Source organism: Pinus tabuliformis, chromosome 2_2 (assembly GCF_031772625.1).
Source record: "Pinus tabuliformis cultivar Carrire ecotype Pingquan chromosome 2_2, CPIR1, whole genome shotgun sequence".
NCBI lineage: Eukaryota > Viridiplantae > Streptophyta > Pinopsida > Pinales > Pinaceae > Pinus > Pinus tabuliformis.
This window is the reverse complement of record NC_142300.1, coordinates 1251159964-1251183802: the sequence shown is the minus strand read 5'-3', so window position 1 is coordinate 1251183802 and position 23839 is coordinate 1251159964.

Here is a 23839-nt window from a genome sequence, read left to right as displayed (position 1 = left end):
TTATGATCTTCCCCTGATGAGGGAAACGAAATGAAGCCACGGCTTGCATGGTGTATGTCCAGCTGCATCCTAGAAGGAGGTTGTAGGTAAGATTAGCATCAACAACTTCAACTTCCACTTCGACTGTCTTCCCTTCTAGAGTAATGGGAAAACATTGGAGTATACCATAAGGGCAAGACTCTCTCCCATCAAAGGCTTCCAAGGTCGTAGGAGACTGGCTCAGAGTCAGAGAACCAATAGCCTTCCAACAGGCAATAGACACGATGCAAGTTGAAGCGCCTTCATCAATGATTGTACGATGAATCGTTTTGGAATTGATGATGACCTGAATGAGGAAGGAAATTTGGTGAGGTAGTCTCGGTATATGGCTCTCTAGGTCAAAAGTAATCATATCCGAGTCAGTCGGGTCTATGCCACCAATGGCCGATAGCAAGGACTTCCTCTGAGAGGGGCAGCTCTAGAGAACTTCTAAGGCGAACATAGCTGACAGAGCCTGGGCTAAGTCCTCAACAATGCTATAGTGCTTAGCAGCATGAGCATTAGGGTTGTAAGGAGATTTCCGGAGTACACCTTTAGGAGGGGGTTAGACGGGCGCCTCAGTGCTAGGTCTCTCGATATGGAGGGGACCAGAACTGGGCGGAGGAGTGCTAGAGGGGACCTCAAGCTCTTTCCCAGCAGGCGACGGATACTCTTTTTTCTGAGTACTAATATGGATAGGAATCGTTCCGGCCATAAACACTTGAGAACCAAAGGGAGAAGAGGATTGGGATGGATCAGCCACCATTTGCGTTTGTTGCAAGTGAAAAGGCTCTTTGAGCACGGCAGGAGTCCCAGGAGCACCTTTCAACAAACGACTAACTTCAGACCACCTTGGGTAGTCTTTGGTATAGTGATCCTCATCGCAGATAAGACAAGGATACTTGGGTTTACGTTTGGCACCTTCCTTGGGTGGAGGCTTAGGGGAATCCTGCTTAGGTTGATCAGCTTTATTCTTTCCTTTTCCCTTCTTCTTTCCTTCCGAGGCTTTGTCCATTGTGGTGGACTGGATGGCATTAACCTCAGAAGTATTACCATAATGGGATACCGCCTGAGAAGTATTTTCACTCGGAGCATTCAACTTTTTCTTCCCAGGGTTTGTGGAAGTTTTCTTTGAAGGTGGATTAACAGAACCAATGACACCATCAACAAATGGTGTTGGCGGGGCTTTGGAAGTTCCAGGTCTCGGGACATTAGGAAAATAATCATATAGCGTACCAGTCTGGGAGTAAACCAAGTCAAGGTATTGAGCGCGTGCAATAGCCTGCTCTTCAGTTACACATGCCCCCATAGCAATGTCCCGTGCTATCAGGTCGGCAAATGAGGTCGTGAACCAGTCGATGAGAAGCTAATCGGGAATCCAAAACTTAATGAAATGGCGGCGTCATCTCCATTCATGGATATGATCAGAGATGTGCGTAGCTGTTGTCTGTTTTAAGGATGTCAGGAGGTGTGTGCTCGTTTCATATCGAATCGGCAATTGAAAATGAGTTAAAAAAGCCATAGCCAACGAGTTAAAATCCTGAAAAGATACGCAAGATAACTCAATATACCATTTAGCAGCAGAGCGGTCCTTTGAAAAAGTTGGAGCCGGATTGAATCATCAAGCCACGAATTCGATGAACACCATAGATGATAAGTCATGATGTGAGCTTGGGGATCTTCTCCAGCTTTACCATCGAATTTGGGATAGTCACCAAGAATCTTAGTTGGAACCGGGGGCCAATACGGATTATGAAGAATAGGATCATTTGTTAGTTTGGACACATCCGGTAATTCCAATGTTGCTAAAAAGGGTAATTGAGGGCTAAAGGACATTTGAGGCCGTGGGTAGGAGGTAGTACCAGAGTTCCAGCCAGCTGCTGGTTGCCCCCATTGATTTTGTCCAGACGGATTTGACCCAGAAGGGTTTTATCTGTAGGGAATTTGTCCATAGGGGTTATAGGATGGCTGACCCTGGATTTTCCCCCCAGCATTCCATTGATTACCAACTTGACCTGCAGGAGCAACATAAGGTTGCTAGTAATTCTGATAAGGACTCACCTGCAGTTGTTGATAATTTTGATATGGGGAAAATTGAGCTTGCCCTTGGGATTGCTGGAAACCATAAGGTGGCTGGGCTCCAAAATGAGCCTGACAGCCAAGCTGCATCTGATAGGCAGGTTGAGGTTGGGACCCAACTTGCATTTGAAGACCGGATTGGGTATGAAGCCCAGCCTGGGTCTGAAAACTGGGTTGAGCTTGAGAAGCAATAATCATTTGAGTGCCCGGTTCAGCAGGCTCAGATGGATGTCCTTGAGAGAACTGAGGCTAAGCCATCTGGCCAGAAGTTTAAACTAGTTGAGATTGAGATTGACCCATTTGCCCAGAAGGTTGAGCTTGCTGGGTATTGGGTTGTCCTACAACTGAGGGCTGTCCTGATAGACCGGATGGCTGAGCAGACTGGATAGCTGGCTGACCTGACTGGATTTGAGGCTGACCAACTTGTCCAAAGTGTTGACCAGACTGGAAAGTGGGTTGGCCTTGCTAAACGTAAGGTTTCCCGACTTGCCCAAATGGGTAGCCTTGTCGAACACCAGGTTGGCCTTACTGCATGTAAGGTTGTCCCGGATTACCAGAAGGTTGCGCGAAATAGGTAAAAGACGGACCACCAGAAGCTGAAGGTTGTCCCTGGAAGGGTTGTCCTTGTGGGCCTCTAGGTTGCCTCGGATAAGACTGTCCATAATACTTCTGCCCATAAGAAGGTTGCGCGTAAGATGGTTGGCCTTGATAAGGTGGTCCTTGAAGATGTGCAGGTGATACTTGGCCACCGCCATAAATAGTGGTGGTCCAAGCAACGGATAATGGGACCGTGACCTCAACCGTAGGCTGAGGTGGCAAGGGTCCATGGTGATAGAGATGAGCCCCTCTAGAATCATAATAATGAAATGGATTTTGAGGATCCAGATTCTGAAGAGCATGCAAATATTGATCGTATGCCCCCCTTGCTGGAATGGAACCAGAAGAAGGTGGGGCACTTAGTGTAGGATCAACAACTCTGGATACAGATGCCGATGGGCCTCTATTTGCTGACCCTGAAGAAGGTCCAGCAACAGCTGTCACAACTAAGGATGCAGTAACAGCACTAACCACGAGGATCGAAGAAGCCACACAGACAGTTGGAATAGTCGGGACTGAAGTGACAGACACATTGTGAATTTGAGGAATAAAAGACTCCGAGGTCGGAGTGACAGTGTGAGACTACATAGAACTCGTAAGGGGGGTCCTAGAACCCATAACATCCCTCAAAACCTTATAGCATAAAGGCAGCATAACACCAAGAGGGGTGATACGAAAAGGTGCAGTTTCCATTGAGGTGGGAATTTCACCGCTCGTCGCAATGGATTCTTCACTTGTGACAGGGGATGTGTCCTCCATATCAGAAGAAGACACTGGGATTGAAACACTAGGAGGAGTACTGGGAATATCTTCTTCGGAAGGCTCCCAAACAGGGTTCCAGTGAATATCGTAAGTCTTGTCCTCTAGAGCGTGAGAGTTAATCGGTTGGATACTCGGAATAACAGGGAGAGTATCACTGACAACCGATACCTCAGGAGCAATAGAAGAAGGAGACCCTTGGTCACTTGGAACGGGAGACGGGACCAGTGATTCTGCCAGGATGATGATTCAAAAATCCTAGGAAAACTAACGAGGAAGGACCCTACTCAAGCTAACGCAAACAAGATCTAACAGCGTAAATGTGAATCGTGGCTGAATAAATTTTAAGACACAGGAACAGAACTTGACCTTTTCATCTTTAAAGAGTCGAGAAAAGGAAAAAAATATGACTCTAGTTGCCTTTGAATATTTAATGAGCCTGAAGTGACAAGTGCTCAGATGGACCTTTTCTTTTAGGGAGTCTGAAAAGGAACAAAAGTGACTACTCTGGAGAACTAGGCAAAAAGGTTTACCAGACAAATCCATAAAACTGCATATACACCTTGGTAGTCATATGAAAACCAAGGACTTTCTGTACGGTAGTTAATCTTCCTGAATGCTTTGTTTGGTGTGTGTTACGGCTTGTAAGGCGGCAGACACGGCTTCCTATGGATAAAGGATGATAACCTAGTGGGGTCTCTCATCATATACTCGACGGTACATGGGAGCACAATTCCATGCTAGACCACTATTGAGTCACAGAAGGAGGAATCACCCAACCTTGAGTGAAAACAAAAGTGACTAGGTTTAACAATGTTGGAGCATGTCTCTAGCCTAGAACTCTAAATGTGTGTGTTATGTTCCAATGCGTTGTTAGATTTATTCAGTTCATTTTAAAGTTGATCTTGCATTATGTTTCAGTTTTCAAGCCTTACCGTATGTATATAACAAAACCTAGGATGCAGCTAGAATGAATGAAATATCCTTTTTCTTTGATGAGCACCTACCTACGAGAGGGTAGAGAGATCATTCCTAAACCAAGAAAACCAAGACAACAAAACAGTCACTCAATGCAACCAGACATTAATTCCTAAAGTGCACGGATACTACTAATGAGAGATTTAAACATTCGCTTTCCAATATGTGAACTTGAAATGCAAATTCACTTTCAATTTTGTATACTAAATGAATGCAATCCTTTTGATTTTGATGTCTCTTAAATCTAAAAGAAACAAATAAGCAATAAGCAAATGTGGAAAAATGGTTGATCCAAACAATTGTAATCTATGTCTGGGTAGTGAAGAGAAATCGAATCAATGCCAAGATTGGTCCAATAACAATCACTAAACAATCAACCAAAAGTAAGCAAAGGGGAAGGCTCAATCAAACCAACAGCAAGCTGCAAACGAATCTTTGAGCAACCAAGCAACCAAGCAAAACTGATCCAAAAGACTTGAAACAATGAAACTAGGTCACAAAGCAAGAAAAACAAGATTCATTCAACAAAGCTCACAAGAGAGTGCCTCAACCTATAAACAGTGAAAAACAAGTGAGAACAGCAAGGGGCTAGCATGACTGATGGACTCAGGAAGCAGAATTGAAAAAATCAACTCTATAACAATCAGCACAGGTAATACACAAGCAACAAGCGCTGATAAAGCACTAGCTGCAGCAACAAAGCGATGTCAGCGTGGGAGTACACGACTTTTCCGCGATGGTATGATTTATAGAACCATCACGACTATTAGGCGTAATCACGCGATGACAGTGCGACTGTTAAAATTAAATCTGCGACGACTTTCAAAACAATGATAGGCGAACCAAAAACTCCCGAATCAAAAACAGTCAAATCTTCAACCAAATCAGGGGTGTTCCCAGATCAGGCCAGGAAACTCAGAAGACTGGTAACTAATCCCCAAAACTTCAAAAGAGACCAAAACAAAAATCAAGACAAGAGTAAACAAGAAAATAGGAAAGGCCAAAGCTCCCCAGTGGAGTCGCCAATTTGTGATGCGGGAAAGTGTTCCCTCTACGAACAGAAGCAACCCCTCTAGCCCTAGAGTGGGTCTAGTCACAAACAAGGACAGATCAACAATAGCTTTCCTTAAACAGTCATAGTTGGAGGCCTACCTCAACCGGTGGTCGATGGAGTTCCGTTGCGCTGCTCCAGCTTCCGCTTCCTTCTCCAAATGAGTGATCAACCTGAAACAATGCAAAGGAAATACAACAAAGCACGTAACTGGAACAACAATGATCTATTTACTCACAAATTCAAGAAGTCATGAGCTATCAAGTACATTACATACAAGACATAGGAAAACATCATTGATTGCATTAATAATGAAATAAAAGTAAGCTTACAACCAAAGTCTTGACATCACAAGCCTTCTCAGAGGGATCCAACCAACATGTTCCTCAAGCATTCACTCTTTGAAGATGGATCTCCCAACATACAAGTCTCTCTCACTCACAAGTTTTACACAAGATTAAGGGTACTTCACAACCTTCCTCAATCTATCAACAATCCCACACTTGTCACACTCACACCAGCTATCTAGCAAACTCACAAACACTAACAGCACTGCTCCACTAGCCAACTATCAACAACCATTCCAAAAACTAGCAGCACATAGCAATGGTGAGAGTTTAAATAGGAGAAGGAGTCTTCATGAAAGGTGGAAGAGTGAGCTTATCTCTAAGGAAGGTAGCACAAATGACGGAACAACCATGCCAGAGAAAGAAGGGTGATACAAACTATGCCAACAACCAGGTCTATAGTCATCTAGAAGGCTGACTGTTGGAACAAATTCGCCCAATCTGGATCATCGCGGGTACATAACTGATCTTCCACGCTGACATCGCTATTGAATAACGTAGCTAGTCAGGTCATCGCTGAAGATTACAAGTGACCTCACGCTGGCACAAAAAATCAGATCATCTTGGGAATCAGGTGTACTTCCATGATGGCAATGCTTCTGGACTGTTTAGGAGCGCCCTTCAGCGCATTTATATAACCAACAGACGTGATGAGGCAGATAACTTAGGAAAAGTGGGTCATTTGGCAACATCAGAGAGCATTTGTCTAATATGAGCATGTATAACTTTGGACACATGACACAGTAGGAGGACTGGGACAAAGACAGTGACAAATTACTGTGTAACACTCTTAAACATCGACACTTTTTTCCTCTCGCCGGGTTTGGGATATCCTCACATTGTCATTGGCCTTCCGGGGTTTGGGTTTGTCATTTTGCCTCATTCCATTTGATCCTTATCATCTCCGCCAGACCTTCGATCCCTTGGTACCAAAATGTTGCTGTATTCTGAAGTCGTGTTGCCGATATGTTCAAGAGTTTAATCCTTCTACAGTTTGCAACCTTACACCCTCCTCTGATTCTTTGTCTCGTTCATCTTCATCTTGTTCCTTGTCTCGTGTCATTGATGTGGGAAACATTATGGCCCTCCTGTGATGGGTCACTTCCTGTCGACATCAACTCATTATCCAGGAAGTTGATCTAGAGATTCCTTTCAGTACCTTGGAGCTTGCATGCCTCAATGGCAAGTTCTTCGCACTCGACGACAAGCTTGCATTATTGATCTTCAATCGAGTGATTCCACGAGTGTTCGACTCCATATCATTCTTCACACTTTGTGGATTGCACTAATGGTACCTTGAGAACCATTTACATTGTTGGTGGTCTCTCTCGCACTTGTTAACGGTTTACATCATTGGCCGATAATCAAGCGATTTTCTAGTATGCTCGACTTCAGCACATCTATTCGCATATTAGAAATTGTACCATGATCAGTTGGGATTCAAGACCCTGGACTAACATTACATAAGTTCGGGTTGCGTGGATTGGTTCGTGATTGCATACATGACTCTTTGATTGGATGGTTGCAACCATGCCTTAGTCTTTCTGGATGGCTGTGACCATACCTCTATTTTTATATATGGTCTTATTGACTAGATGGCTGCATCCATACCACAGACCAATTCTATTTGTCTTTTGGATGGTTGCGCCCATGCCTAGACTACATGTATTTCTTTCATTGTCAGAGATATCAGTTGTACTTGCGCCTGCAGGTTCTCAGCGATGGTGTTCCGGTTTGGTTATGGTTTCGTAAAGCATTTCACCCCTCCCACTCTCTCGACCTTCATGATTTAGGGGGCATCTATTACACAGTAATTTGTCACTGACCCTGTATCCCCTGATATCAAATAAAGTCAGTCCCTGAGTGACATATTCTCTGTGTCATACCTCAAACAAATGTGTCCATATCTTCCCAATAATTCAAAGAAGATTGACAAATGATGTTTAATCTTGAATATTGACCCTTTTAACCCATGTTTTAAGATCGTCGCAAGTAAACCTCATTCTGCCTATGACGATTTCCTGTAATGAACTATAACATCACGCCGTCATCGCGGGGGTACATATGTTCCCTGCGACGGTCGGATTTTAGGGCTCGTCGCAATTCCTAAATATCTTTCTTGCGACGATAACTCTGAATGCACTGTTGCCCCACAATGTCGTCTTTGAGTCCTAGTGTTTGACTTGTGACGATCCATAGATGGTGAATTAGTTCGAACTGAATGCTTCTAGGTAGTTCTGGAACTGGTTGTTGGGTTAAGGAAGTTTGCCTTTCCTCCTCTGGGATGGTGGTTCTGCCTTTTGAGAAACCTCCCTTAAGGATAAGCTCCCTCTCCCTCATTTATGGAGTCTCCTCCTCTTATAAAAGCATTCCCCATTGCTATGATCAACTAGTTTTTTGGTTTGCAGCAAATTAGCTAGTTTTGGTGTGAGATTGATAGTTTGCAGTGTGAATTATTGACAGTCTAGCAATTGGTTGTGGATTGCCTTAGTCTTGTACTAGTGCTTTTGAGTGAGAGAGAGAGTTATCAACCTCTTGGGAGACCCTTTTGAAAGTGAATTCTTGAAGAAACATACTGGCTGTACCCTTCAAGGAAGCTTGTGACGTCAAGGCTTGGTTGTAAGCTTTGCTTTTATTCATTTTAATACAATCAATGGTGATTTCCTATGTCATGTGTAAAATATACTTGATAGCTTATGATTCCTTGACTTTGTAAGTGAATAGATCATTGTTGTGCTCTGTTATGTGTTCTGTTGTTCTCTTGTGTTGTTTCAAGTGAATCACTCATCAAGGAGAAGGAAACGATTGCTGAAGTAGTACAACGAAAGTTCCATCGAACACCGGTTTGAGGTAGGCTCTTTCAACAATGACTCTTTAAGGAAATTAGTTGTTGTTTTGTATTGCTATGACTAGACCCACTCTAGGGCTAGAGGGGTTGCCTCTATCCGCAGAGGGAACATTACCTACATCACACCAGGTGCGTGGGGTCAGTGGAATCGTGCGTAGTCTGGAAATTGGGGAAGCGTACATTGTGCATCGGGAGGGAGATGAGATTGACGGTACAGATTGGCAAGTATGAAATGGATCAGGTCATCCTAGATTTGGGACCTGACGTGAATGTGTTACTGAAGCAAACATGGGAATGCACGGGCAGGCCCGCATTGTAGTGGTCCCCTATTTAATTGCGAATGGCGAACCAACAGAAGATTTTTCCCATGGGGAGGTTGTAAGGGGTAACAGTGGATATTGAAGGCGCAAGCACAGAGATGGACTTTGAAGTAATAGAGATTGTCAATGATAGCAATCCTTATCCTGCATTGCTAGGAATAGACTGGGCCACTAATATGAATGGAGTCATTAACCCGAAGAAGCGGAAGATGATATTCAAGAAAAAGTCCCTACGCATAGTAGTTCCGCTAGACCCAGCCGAGGGAGCGCGTTACACTGAACCAGTGCACGGCGATGAAAGTAATGATGAGCTAGATTGTATTTACCAGATAATAGCGTGAGGCTAGGATCGGGTGAACCCGACTGCAGATGGGAGAATCTCATGGGAGCGCGACAGCTCCTGTACTTTGGATTCAGATGAAGAAGTAGAACGCTGGCAAAACCAGTTGCATGAAGTGACCACGTTGAATCGCAATATGATGATTAGATCACTGCGTCGCATGACGACAAAGGCAAGGGAACTGCTAACATATGATGGAGTGACATCAGTGGATGAATTCCTGGACAACTTTGAAATCGCAGTACCGAAACAGCAGTGGTACGGTGCGTTGGAATGGGCGTTGCGCTCAACACCCTCACAATCGTGGAGTACACATCAGAAGACCATTGTAAACTGGCGTGAATGTATGATGGATGCGCTTACAATTTGGAAGCCCCCAGCGTCAAACGAGAGCCAGGCAACCAGAACAAAGTAGCTAGCGCACCCACCTATGTCGATGGGTGCAGACGAGTGTTGTGCAAGCATGCCCCAGACTCACGATCAAAATTCAGAACCAGACATGACAACAAGAAAAGCGATGTGCACCACAAATATTCCACATTGGAGCATTCAAAAAGCTATGTGGAATCATGAACAGAGTTTACTAGGTGAGACGAACTGACTAGGACCTATGCGTACCAGCGGTTCGATGGGCCTATAGGGCCATAAGAAAAGACCAGAGCGCAGAAGTGATCCCAACACTAATGAAAAGAGACGAAGCCATAAGAGTAGAGAAGAATCCCCCTAAAATAGCTCCCACAGTTGGGACAGTACGCGAGGACCCAGGTAAAGGAATTATGCGGTTACAGGAAGCCATTCGGCGAGGGAACTTGAAACTTCGTGAACTCGACGACGATTGGATACAGCTAAGAAAGAAAAGCATGATATTGGATGAAGAAACCAACAAACTAGAAACCGAAGTCGTGTGCACATGCTGCGTCGAGAAACTAAGAACGATGGGACAACGAATAGCCAGCAATATTACTACAGTGGAAGGATTTATGACCCTGCTACCATGGGTGCGACCACACCTTACTAGATAAAGTAAACAGGGGAGAGCACCGCAAGAGGAGGAACGTGAGTCGTTGACTGGTGCGAGGGTAACTAAGGAAGGCAAATTGAAGCCTCACACCAGTGATGCGACCACCTAACTATCTATAGGAAGCACAGTCTTAGTGCTCCAAGCAGTTGAAAGAGAGTGCGGGACTTTAAAAGAGTCTGTATGGGAGCTGCACGAAAAGGAGGTTGTGCTCAATATCAGTATGTCATAGGGGTCGTGGCCATGCATAGGGGGCTGTGTTGCTACAGCGGTAGGCTGGGAGGTGACTGTTGGTGTCACTATTCATGACAAGAAGTCTAATTTAAGGCAAAAAAGAGTGGGCGGCGGGCAATTAAAACACGAATTAAGAACGATATTTGGGACGATATGCTACCAAGAAGGCATTAATGATGCAGAAGTGGGGGGAAGGGTTGAATTCAAATTCAAAGGATGCTATAAAACCCCTAAGGCTAGCTCCAAGGCAACACTTCGTTGTTTGAGAATCGAGAAAATACAGAGAATTGAGCACCGCGTACTCTTACCATCCTCAAGTGTAGACACAATGAGAGCTACTAGAACAAGAGTGTGATTCGCCGAAGTTACCACAGAACCTGGTATGGCCCATGAGGAGCTTGGAGAGGTGGAAGCTGCTCCAGAAGCTCCAAAATCACCATGCACACCACGGCCACAGAAAGACAAGCAAATAATGGGGCCAGTCCGTGTATTGCCACAAAACCCCTGGTTTAGCAAATTGTCAATAGCAGAGAAGGGCAAAGCCATCACCCTTGAAACAGAGGAGGAGGAGGAAGACTTGCAAGCTCTGATTGCCCAAATTGAGGCACAGGACGATGAGGCAGAGAATGTCTCCCAAGTGCCTTATGCGATAAAGTTACCCCCCTACATCCCCCCATGAAAGGGGAAAGCCAAGATACCAAAGGACCTGGAGGCCATGAAGAGTGTGATCCAGACCCCACTCCTTCCTGATGAAATAAGGTTTGAAGGTCTGCCGTTGGGACGAGTACCTAATATGAAGTTCGAAGATTGGGACCTTGCAGATAGTGAGAAGTTCCCACAGTTGGTCGTGGAGAAGTTGCTGAAGCAGAAATGGTTACGTGGTGTGGAGAGGGCTGGGTTACTCCATCTATGATGGATACCCCACTACCACTGTGCGCCCATCACCATTTTCTTCATCTAGCAACTACTATGCATGGTGCATGATGGGTATTGTTACACAGTAATTTGTCACTGTCTTCACTCCAGTCTTCCTATTGTGTCATGTGTCCAAGTCATACATGCTCATATTAGACAAATGCTCTCTGATGTTGCCAAATGACCAACTTTTCCAAAGGTTTCTACCTCATCGTGTCTATTGGCTAAATAAATGCACTGAAGGGCGCTCCAAAATAGTCCAAAAGCACTGCCATCGCGGAAGTACAACTGATTCCCATGATGGTCTGATTTTATGTGCCAGCACAAGGTCCTTTGTAGCCTTAAGCGATGACCTGACTAGCATGTTATTCAATAGCGATGTCAGTGCAGAAGATCAGTTATGGACCCATGATGATCCAGATTGGGCGAATTTGTTCCAACAGTTGGCCTTCTAGATGACTCCAAACCTGGTTGTTGGCATATTTTATGTCGCCTTCCTTTCTCTGGCGTGGTTGTTCCATCATTTGTGCTACCTTCCTTGGAGATAATCTCACTCTTCCACCTTTCATGGAGACTCCTTCTCCTATTTAAACTCTCACCATTGCTATGTGCTGCTAGTTTTTTTTGGAATGGTTGCTGATAGTTGGCTAGTGGAGTAGTGCTGTTAGTGTTTGTGAGTTTTCTAGATAGCTAGTGTGAGTTTGACGAGTGTGGGATTGTTGATAGCTTGAGGAAGGTTGTGAAGTGCCCTTAATCTTGTGTAAAACTTGTGAGTGAGAGAGACTTGTAAGTTGGGAGATCCATCTTCAAAGAGTGAATGCTTGAGGAACATGCTGGTTGGACCCTTCTGAGAAGGCTTGTGACGTCAAGACTCTGGTTGTAAGCTTACTCTTATTTCATAATTAATGCAATCAATGATGTTTTCCTATGTCTTGTATGTAATGTACTTGATAGCTTATGACTTCTTGACTTTGTGAGTAAATAGATCATTGTTTTTCCAGTTATGTGCTTTGTTGTATTTCCCTTGCATTGTTTCAGGTTGATCACTCGTTAGGAGAAGGAAGCGGAAGCTGGAGCAGCGCAACGGAACTGCATTGACCACCGGTTGAGATAGGCCTCCAACTATGACTGTTTAAGGAAATCTATTTTTGATCTGTCCTTGTTTGTGACTAGACCCACTCTAGGGCTAAAGGGGTTGCCTCTGTCTGTAGAGGGAACACTTTCCTGCATCACAAATTGGCGACTCCGCTGGGGATGAGCTTTGGCCTTTGTTCTTTTCTTCTTTACTCTTATCTTGATTTTTGTTTTGATCTCTTTTGAAGTGTTGGGGATTAGTTACCAGTCTTCTGAGTTTCCTGGCCTGATTTGGGAAATGCCCTTATTTGATTAAAGGATTGATTGTCTTTGATTTGGGAGTTTTTGGTTCGCCTGTCACTGTTTTGAACATCATCATGGCTTTAAATTTAATAGTCGCGATGTCATCGCGTCACCCCTTTTGTATTATCCTGTTCATCGCGTTATTCCACCTAACAGTCGTGACAATTCTGTAAATCGAACCATCGCGGAAAAGTCGTGTACTTCCGCACTGACATCACTCTGTTGCTGGGGTGTGTTCTCTATCAGCGCTTGTTTCTTGTGTATCACCTGCGTTGATTGGTGTAGAATTGATTTTTTCAATTCTGCCTCCTGTATCCATCAGTCTTGCTAGTCCCTTGCTATTCTCACTTGTTTGATAACTTGTTTTTCACTGTTTATAGGTTGAGGCACTCCCTCGTGAGCTTTGTTGAATGAATCTTGATTTTTTGCTTTGTGACCTAGTTTCATTGTTTCAAGTCTTTTGGATCAGTTTCACTTGGTTGCTTGGTTGCTCAAAGATTCGTTTGCAGCTTGCTGTTGGTTTCATTGAGCCTTCCCCTCTGCTTACTTTGGTTGATTGTTTAGTGATAGTTATTGGACTAATCTCGACATTGGTTCGATTTCTCTTCACTACTCGGACATAGATTACAATTGTTTGGATCAACCATTTTTCCACATTTGTTTATTGCTTATTAGTTTCTTTTAGATTTAAGAGACATCAAAATCAAAAGGATTGCATTCATTTAGTCTATAAAAGTGAAAGTGAATTTGCATTTCAAGTTGCATATTGAAAAGCGAATGATTAAATCTCTCATTAGTAGTATCCGTGCACTTTAGGAATTGATGTCTGTTTGCATTGAGTGATTGTTTTATTGTCTTGATTTTCTTGGTTTGGGAATGATCTCTCTACCCTCCCATAGGTAGGTGTTCATCGAAAAAAAGGATATTTCATTCATTCTAGCTGCATCCTAGGTTTTGCTATATACATACGGCAAGGCCTGAAAACTGAAACATAATTCAAGATCAACCTTAAAATGAACTGAATAAATCTAACAACGCATTGGAACATAACGCACACTATTTAGAGGTCTAGGCTAGAGACGTGCTCCGGCGTCATTAAACCTAGTCACTATTGTTTTCACTCAAGGTTGGGTGATTCCTCCTTTTGTGACTCAATAGTGGTCTAGCACGGAATTGTGCTCCCATGTACCGTCGAGTATATGTTGGGAGACCCCACTAGGTTATCATCCTTTATCCATAGGAAGCCATGTCTGCTGCCTTTCAAGCCATAATGCACCAAACACAGCATTCAGGAAGATTGACTGCCGTACAGAATGTCCTTGGTTTTCATATGACTACCAAGGTGTATATGTAGTTTTACGGATTTGTCTGGTAAACCGTTTGCCTAGTTCTCCAAAGTAGTCACTTTCGTTCCTTTTCGGACTCCCTAAAAGAAAAGGTCCATCTGTGCACTTGTCCTTTCAGGCTCATTAAACCTCGAAAGAGATAGAGTCACCTTTTCGTCCTTTTCTCGACTCTTGAAACATGAAAAGTTCAAGTTTTGTTCCTATGTCATAAAATTTACTGCCCACGAAATATTCCTGGTAACAGTTAGAATTCTTCCTTACAGTTCGATTGTTTTTCAGGCTCGTTCCTGATGGCAACATTCCCTGAGTCTACCAGCCAAGGTCTTTCCCTAGATGGGAATCCTAGTCCATTTCCTTCTTTTGGAAATGCCAGTGCTCCATATATGGCAACTCTGTCTTTGCCTGGGTTAACCATCGGTTTGCCCGTATGGTTGTTTTCAACCTCGGTGGTCCTGAGCGTCATGACTCCTACTCCACCTTCTACTTCGTCCGAACCACGACACCATGATTCCAAGGTTGAGCCTACGCCTTCTTCCCCTGTTTCTTCCTCCTCCTCTCCTCCTTCACCTGGTGAAAGTTTAACATCTAGTAACCAGGAGACTAATAAGAAGATGAAGAAGATGAAGAAGAAGATGTCTGGTTCATCCCTCATCATCCTCTGAAGCTCATGGCGATGCTACCCTATCAACTGGCAACGGTAAGATGAAAGGGAAGATTTGATTCCCCTGTAGGCTATGTGAAGGCAACCATCCCCTTCACCTGTGTCCGCTAATGGATAAAGCTTCTGCCGTTTTAGAAAGTCCTACAGCTTCTTCACCCCAACTTCCCGTTGGTTATCAGAGGCTCTCTTCAGACCCTCTCCCCGTTAACAAAGAGATTAACTTATATTCTTCTCTTGTCCGTCCTCCTCTTTCCGGACCTGGTTGTGCTATGCCTATTCCAGACCAACCATTAGTCGAAGAGAGTGTCGACTTGGGTTCACCATCTGTTGATCACTCTGTTTTAGAAGAGCATCATGCTCATGTTCTTCTCGTCTCGTCAGATTCTCCTAAGTCCAAGAACGACCCTCCTATCCCTGCTAATCAAGGGGGTCCTCCTTCGGTTCCTGTAGAGCTAGGGGTCAATCATACGATTCCCCCACCAAGTAGTTCGGTCGTTTCCTTCGATTGGAGTAATTTGACTGCATTCCGCCTTCCATCCTATGTGCCTTTCCAGATTACAGTACATGCCTATTATAAGGCAGTAACTGGCACTGTCTTGGATGAGGGTACGTCTGTTAGTCTTATGCCTTCCACTACTTGCCAAGCTTTGGGCTCCCCACAGCTTGTGCCAGTCACACAGAATCTATTGGCATTTGACGGAGGAACTAGTCAACCTTTAGGGATCCTCTCGAAGCTTCCTATTACTTTGGGGGGAAAAACCTTCTATATAGACATTATGGTTGTCCACGGTGCTTTAGATTTCAGTCTTCTCCTTGGTCGTGACTATGTTTATGCCATGGGGGCCCTTGTCTCTTCACTTTTCCATGTGGTTTTTTTTCCACACAATGGAAGAATGGTGACCATAGATCAATTATCATTCTTTAGTCCCCTGATGCCTCCTGTGCAGCTGTCATCCCCTCTTGGTTCTTTCTCGCAAGCAGCACCTTCCTTGCCACAGGTCAATTATGTGGCTACCCGTTCAGTCTCCGCCTCTGCTGATGATCATGAAAATAGTCTCGTACATCATGTACTGGGGGCATTGGAACCCGATCTGTCATTAGTGCATCATGACTTGTATTCCTCCTAGAGTGAGTTTCTTCCATCCTGCGAAGACCTCTTGGGAGCCATGTTCTCGTATGGCCCATGAACAAGAGTCCCGAGGATAGTTCTTGATCTTGTGTCAACCTCACTAAAAAATGAAACAAGGTGTCACGAGGATAGTTTCGATCTTGTGCCAACCTCGTTAAAAAATGAAACAAGGTGTCCTAGGATAGTTCCTTGTCTTGTGTCAATCTCGTTCACAAATAAAACAAGGGGTCCTAAGGATGGTTCGTTTCTCGTGTCAACCTCATTAAAAAATGAAACAAGTCCTCCTTTTCCAAATCAAGTCTTTGACTAAGATCTCGTAAAATCCAAGTCGAGTCTTTCCAAAATCTCGAATGTGAACCTTCATTCCATCCACCTCATTGAATGCAATGAAGCTTGGGGGGCATGTACATCGGTTTGCGTCATTATGCTTGGGGGCATGCGAACTCATAACAAGCATACTTTTCCATTTGAAGCTTGTGTAAACATGAAACCGAATCCAAGCAGAGTTCTCCATGGTTCAAGCTTGTGTAAAAATGAACCCATACCTGATTTACATCTCGTGATTGTTGTTTATCTGCTAAATTCTACTAGATGAGCCTTGGTTGTTTCATTCCATTGTCACCATCTCTTTGGCTGATCATATGCTTTCACTTGGTTGTTTATCCTTTCCTGAGGAACTGCAGCGATGAGTGGTTTTATTAGCCAACCTCTTGACGATTACATGTTTTGGGCAGTTCCACCATTGCCGGAACCAGTTGCTACCCTTTATACCACTCGTTCCTCTAGGACGAGTCTCCTTTAAGCTCTTTTCTGACTCATAAAAGATGAAAAGATTGCGAGTATTTTTCCCTTTTTGACTCATTAAAGAGAATAAAAATGGAGGTCCGCTTTCAACTCTTTTCCGACCGTTTAAAAATTAAAAGATTGTCGAGTTTTCCCTTTTAACTCGTTAAATGGAATAAGAGGCAGTCACCTTTAAGCTCTTTTTCGAACGTGTAAAAACGAAAAGATTGCCTGGCCTTTGTCGTTTCAAGCCCGTTATTGGTTCCGAAACAATGTGATTTTGACCGCTTTTCTACTTTTTCGGGTCGAAGTCACTAGTTACGAAAAATACTCCTCGATCGTAATGGTCGGGCGATTCTTTCGAGTATTATTTTATACTTTTTCGGGCTCGAGAGACACAACTTTACGAAAAAGGACCCCCCCTGGAGTTTTCTTTTCCATGTCTTTTTCAAACTCTCTAAACATAAAAAAGACTCTGAGTTTCACCTATGTCAGACTCGTTAAACCCTAACGACATTAGACTCGTCACCATGACGAGACTCGAGCTTCTCCTTCCTAGGGCTCGTTAAAATATTACTAGGTTGGACTCAACAACAGGTTTATCATTAATTGTCTATGGCAGCTAGTCACTCTTGAACATCGACACTTTTGCTTCTTGTCGGGTTGGGAAATCCATACATCATCATTTGGCCTTCCGCAGGTTTGGGTTGTCATTTAGCCTCATTCCATCTGATTCATGCCGTCTCTATCGAGCCTCTGATCCCTTGGTGCCTGAATGTTGCCACCCTCCAAAGTCGTGTCGCCAACATGTTTAAGAGTATAATCCTTTTGCAGTTTACACCCTTATCTTCTCCTCTGATACTTTGTTTCTCCATCTGTCACTTATTCCTTATCTCATGTCGTTTATGGGGGAAACATTATCGCCCTCCTGTGACGGGTCGTCTCCTGTCGACATCAGCTCATTATCCAGGAGATTGATCTAGAGATCCCCTTTGGTACCTTAGAGCTTGCATGCCTCAATGACAAGTTCTTCGCAACTGACAGTCGACTTTCATCATTGGTCATTGATTGGGTGATTCCACAAGTATTCGACTTCAGCTCCTTTTTCACACTTCGTGGATTGTGCTAGCTAGTACCTTGAGAACCATTGGCATTATTGGTGGTTTCTCTCGCACTTGTTAACAGTTTTCATCATTGACCGGTAATCAAGCGGCTTTCTATCATGCTCGACCTCAGCACATCTATTCGCATGTTAGAATTTGTACTATGATCGGATGGGTTCAAGACCCCGAACTCAGATTATACATGTTCGATCTGCATGGGTTGGTTTATGATTACATGACTCATTGATGGATGGCTACGACCATACCTGAGTCTTCATGGATGGCTGCAACCATACCTTTATCATCATCATGGTCTCATTAGCTGGATGGTTGCGTCCATACCATAGACCTATTTCGTATGTCTTTTGGATGGCTGCGCCCATGCCTAGACTACATGTACTTCATTATCAGAGATATCAGTTATACTTGCGTGCAGGTTCTTCCAGATGGTGTTACAACTCAGTCAGTTTCGTAAAGCATTTCACCCCTCCCTCCCTCTCGGGCTTCATACTTTAGAGGGCATCTGTTACACAGTGATTTGTCACTGTCTTCACTCCAGTCTTCCTACTGTGTCATGTGTCCAAGTCATACATGCTCATATTAGACAAATGCTCTCTGATGTTGCCAAATGACCCACTTTTCCAAAGGTTTCTGCCTCATCGCATCTGTTGGCTAAATAAACATGCTGAAGGGAGCTCCAAAACAATCTAGAAGCACTGCCATCATGGAAGTACACCTGATTCCTGTGATGGTCCAATTTTATGTGCCAACGCGAGGTCGTTTGTAACCTTAAGCGATGACCTGACTAGCTATGTTATTCAATAGCGATGTCAGCGCAAAAGATCAGTTATGGACCCGCGATGATCCAGATTGGGTGAATTTGTTCCAACAGTCGGCCTTCCAGATGACTCCAGACCTAGTTGTTGGCATAGTTTATGTTGCCCTCCTTTCTCTGGCGTGGTTGTTCCGTCATTTGTGCTACCTTCCTTAGAGATAAGCTCACTCTTCCACCTTTCATGGAGACTCCTCCTATTTAAACTCTCACCATTGCTATGTGCTGCTAGTTTTTTTTTGAATGGTTGCAAATAGTTGGTTAGTGGAGTAGTGTTGTTAGTGTTTGTGAGTTTGCTAGATAGCTAGTGTGAGTTTGACAAGTGTGGGATTGTTGATAGCTTGAGGAAGGTTGTGAAGTTCCCTTAATCTTATGTAAAACTTGTGAGTGAGAGAGACTTGTACGTTGGGAGATCCATCTTCAAAGAGTGAATGCTTGAGGAACATGCTGGCTGGACCCTTTTGAGAAGGCTCGCGACGTCAAGACTCTAGTTGTAAGCTTACTCTTATTTCATAATTAATGCTATCAATGATGTTTTCCTATGTCTTATATGTAATTTACTCGATAGCTCATGAATTCTTGACTTTGTGAGTAAATAGATCATTGTTGTTCCGGTTACGTGCTTTGTTGTATTTCCCTTGCATTGTTTCAGGTTGATCACTCGTTAGGAGAAGGAAGCGGAAGCTAGAGCAGCGCAATGAAACTCTGTCGACCACCGGTTGAGGTAGGCCTCCAACTATGACTATTTAAGGAAAGCTATTGTTGATCTGTCCTTGTTTGTGACTAGACCCACTCTAGGGCTAGAGGGGTTGCCTCTATCCACAGAGGGAACACTTTCCTGCATCACAGGTATCTCTGGCTGGCGGAGCCGATTCCCATCACAGTCGATCTAATTCACCATATTTCTCAACTGCCAGTTAAAGGAAACGACCCCACATCCCTCAGAGGAAAGAGCAGCGACTTGGCCCTCGCAGAAGTTATGAAGGCCAAGTTTAAGCTAGAAAAGAGAAAGCAAGGGTACGTAATAGCAAGCATCAAGGAGCAAGGAGTGCGCGTAGCCACCCAGCTGCTGGCTGGCAAGCTAATGAGGAAATGTCGTTCTGACGAAGTGCCAGTGTCTGTAATTGCGTTGGCAGAGGAGTGCGTAGAGGGGACCAGTTCAACTGGGCACAGTTCCTCTGCGATGATTTTTTGACAAACTGTAGAGAGGCCCAGGAGCAGGGTAAGACCTTCCACTATGCGTGGTTGCTCTTATCCATCCTGTTGGTTGCAGGTGAGCTGCCGGAGGACAACCAGTTTCCCACTGTTGAGGGTGACCTACCCAAAGCCGTGAGACACACCTCACTCTGGGGTACGAAAAACGCGATGAGGATTCGCGAGATAAAGGTGTTCTGGGTGTTAATGGAGGCGAGCATATGAACATGGATCAACGCAGGCCATGCTTGTCCCCTACAGTTCATAACAGCTTGCAAAGCACGGTAGAATTCAAGGCAGATATGCATAACCTGTATATCTGGGCGCGCAAGGATCTTGCACGAAAATGGGTGAAGCTCTCATTCATCGCAACGGATGATGCAATCTTCGCAATAATGGAGTCATGGCCTCTAGAGTGGCGCACCTCGGACTTGGAAGAAATGGAAAAGATCACAGCGCAGCAACGAAAGAAGGATACCAAGCTACACATCGCGTAGTTGGCTGAGAGGAGGTGCCAAGAACAAGGAGTGATGTTACATAGTTATTTGTCACCGTCTTCACTCCAGTCCTTCTACTATGTCATGTGTCCAAGTCAAACATGCTCATATTAGAAAAATTCTCTCTGATGTTGCCAAATGACCCACTTTTCCTAAGTTATCTACCTCATCACGACTATGGACTAAATATACGCGCTGAAGGGTGCTCCTAAACAATTCAAATGCACTGCCATCATGGAAGTACATCTGATTCCCGCAATGATCCGAATTCATGTCCCAGCGCGAGGTTATTTATAATATTTAGCGATGATCTAACTGGCTACACTAATCACTAGCGATGTCAGCGCTATAGCTCAGTTATGCCCCCGCGATGATCCAGATTGGGCGAATTTGTTCCAATAGTCGACCTTCCAGATGACTCCAAACCTGGTTGATGGCATATTTTGTGTTGCCTTTCCTCCTCTGGTGTGGTTGTTCCGTCATTTGTGCTACCTTCCTTGGAGATAAGCTCACTCTTCCACCTTTCATGGAGACTCCTTCTCCTATTTAAACTCTCACCATTGCTATGCATGGCTAGTTTCTGATACTTGGCTAGTTGAGCAGTGCTGTTAGTGTTTGTGAGTTTGCTAGATAGCTAGTGTGAGTGTGACAAGTGTGGGATTGTTGATAACTTGTGGAAGGTTGTGAAGTGCCCTTAATCTTGTGTAAAACTTGTGAGTGAGAGAGACTTGTATGTTGGGAGATCCATCTTCAAAGAGTGAATTCTTGAGGAACATGCTGGCTGGATCCCTCTGAGAAGGCTTGTGACGTCAAGACTTTGGTTGTAAGGTTACTCTTATTTCATTATTAATACAATCAATGATGTCTTCCTATGTTTCGTATGTAATTTACTTGATAGCTCATGACTTCTTGACTTTGTGAATAAATAGATCATTGTTGTCTTCTGGTTATGTGCTTTGTTGTATTTCCTTTACATTGTTTCAGGTTGATCACTCGTTAGGAGAAGGAAGCAAAAGCTGGAGCAGCGCAACGGAACTCCATCGACCACCGATTGAGGTGGGCCTCCAACTATGACTGTTTAAGGAAAGATATTGTTGATCTATCCTTGTTTGTGACTAGACCCACTCTAGGGCTAGAGGGGTTGCCTCTATCTGCAAAGGGAACACTTTCCTGCATCACAAATTGGTTGTTTTTGATTTGGGAGTTTTTGTTTGCCTATCATTGTTTTGAACATCATCGCGGCTTTAAATTCAACAGTCGCGCTGTCATCGCGCTCACCCTTTTGTAATATCCTGTGCATCGCGTAATTACTTCTCACAGTCGTGACGGTTCTGAAATTTCAACCATCGCGGAAAAGTCGTGTACTCCCGCACTAACATTGCTTTGTTGCTGCAGCTAGTTCTCTATTAGTGCTTATTGCTTGTGTATTACCCGCCTGATTTCTGTAGAATTGATTTTCTCAATTCTGCCTCCTGAATCCATCAGTCCTGCTGGTCCCTTGCTTTTCCCTCTTGCTTGATAGCTTGTTTTTCACCGTTTATGGTTAAGGCACTCTCTTGTTGGCTTTGTTGAATGAATCTTGCTTTTTTGCCTATGTGACCTAGTTCATTATTTCAAGTTTCTTGAATCAGTTGGCTTGGTTGCTCATTTGCTCAAGGTTCGTTTGCAACTTCTTGTTGGTTTGATTGAGCCTTCCCTTTTTCTTGTTTTTGGTTGATTGTTTAGTGACTGTTATTGAACCAATCTTTGGCATTGATTCAATTTCTTTTCGCTACCGAACATAGATCACGATTGTTTGGATCAACCGGTCTTTTCCACACTTGCTTGTTGCTTATTTGTTTCTTCTAGATTTAAAGACACCAAAATCAAAAAGATTGCATTCATTTAGTGTACGAAAGTGAAAGTGAATTTTCATTTCAAGTTTGCATATTGGAAAGCGAATGATAAGATCTCTCATTAGTAGTATCTATGCACTTTAGGAATTGATGTCTGTATGCATTGAGTGACTGCCTTTGTTGTCTTGGTTTTCTTGGTTTGGGAATGATCTCTCTACCCTCCTATAGGTAGGTTTTCATTGAAGAAAAAGGATATTTTTGCTCATTCTAGCTGCATCCTAGGATTTGTTGTATACATACGGTAAGGCCTGAAAACTGAAACATAATTCAAGATCAACTCTAAGATGAACTGAATAAATCTAACAACGCATTGAAACATAACGCACACTATTTATAGGTCTAGGCTAGAGATGTGCTCCGGCATCGTTAAACCTAGTCACTTTTGTTTCCACACAAGGTTGGGTGATTCCTCTTTCTGTGACTCAATAGTGGTCTAGCACGAAATTGTGCTCCCATGTACCGTCGAGTATATGTTGGGAGACCCCACTAGATTATCATCCTTTATCCTTAGGAAGTTGTGTCTATCGCCTTGCAAACCGTAACGCACCGAACACAGCATTCGGGAAGATTGATTGTCGTACAGAAAGTCCTTTGTTTTCATATGACTGCCAAGGTTTATATGCAGTTTTACGGGTTGTTTGGTAAACCTTTTGCCTAGTTTCTCCAGAGTAGTCCCTTTCTTTTCTTTTTGGACTCCCTAAAAGAAAAGTTCCATCTGAGCACTTGTCCTTTCAGGCTCATTAAACCTCGAAAGAGATAGAGTCACCTTTTCGTCCTTTTCTCGACTCTTGAAACATGAAAAGGTCAAGTTTTGTTCCTGCATCATAAAATTTACTACCCATGAAATATTCCTGGTAATAGTTCGAGTTCTTGGTTGTGAGAAGAGTGTTTTTTCAGGCTCGTTCCTGATGGCATCGTTCCCCGAGTCTACCAGCCAAGGTCTTTCCCCAGATGGGAATCCTAGTCCGTTTCCACCTTTTGGAAATGTCGGTGCTCCGTATATGGCAACACTGTCCTTGCCTGGGTTAACCATCGGTTTACCCATTTGGCTATTTTCAACCTCGATGGTCCCGATTATCATGACTCCTATTCCACTGTCTCCTTTGTCCAAACCACGGCACGATGATTCCAAGGTTGAGCCTACGCCTTCTTCCCCTGTTTCTTCCTCCTCCTCTCCTCCTTCACCTGGTGAAAGTTTCACATCTAGTAACCAGGAGACTAAGAAGAAGATGAAGAAGATGAAGAAGAAGAAGAAGTCCGCTAAACGTGAGGCCACTTGTGCAAATACTGCTCCGAGTACATCTCAGGTCAGACCACCTTCTACTCCTCTGCAGAAGGTTAAGTTTCCTTGTAAATTGTGCAAGGGTGACCATCTTCTTCATGATTGTCCTAGTATTCCTAGGATCTTAGACATATGGTCTCACAATCCAGCTCGTCCATCGTCATCCTCTGAAGCTCATGGCAATGCTACCCTATCAACTGGCAATGGTAAGAAGAAAGGGAAGATTCAATTCCCCT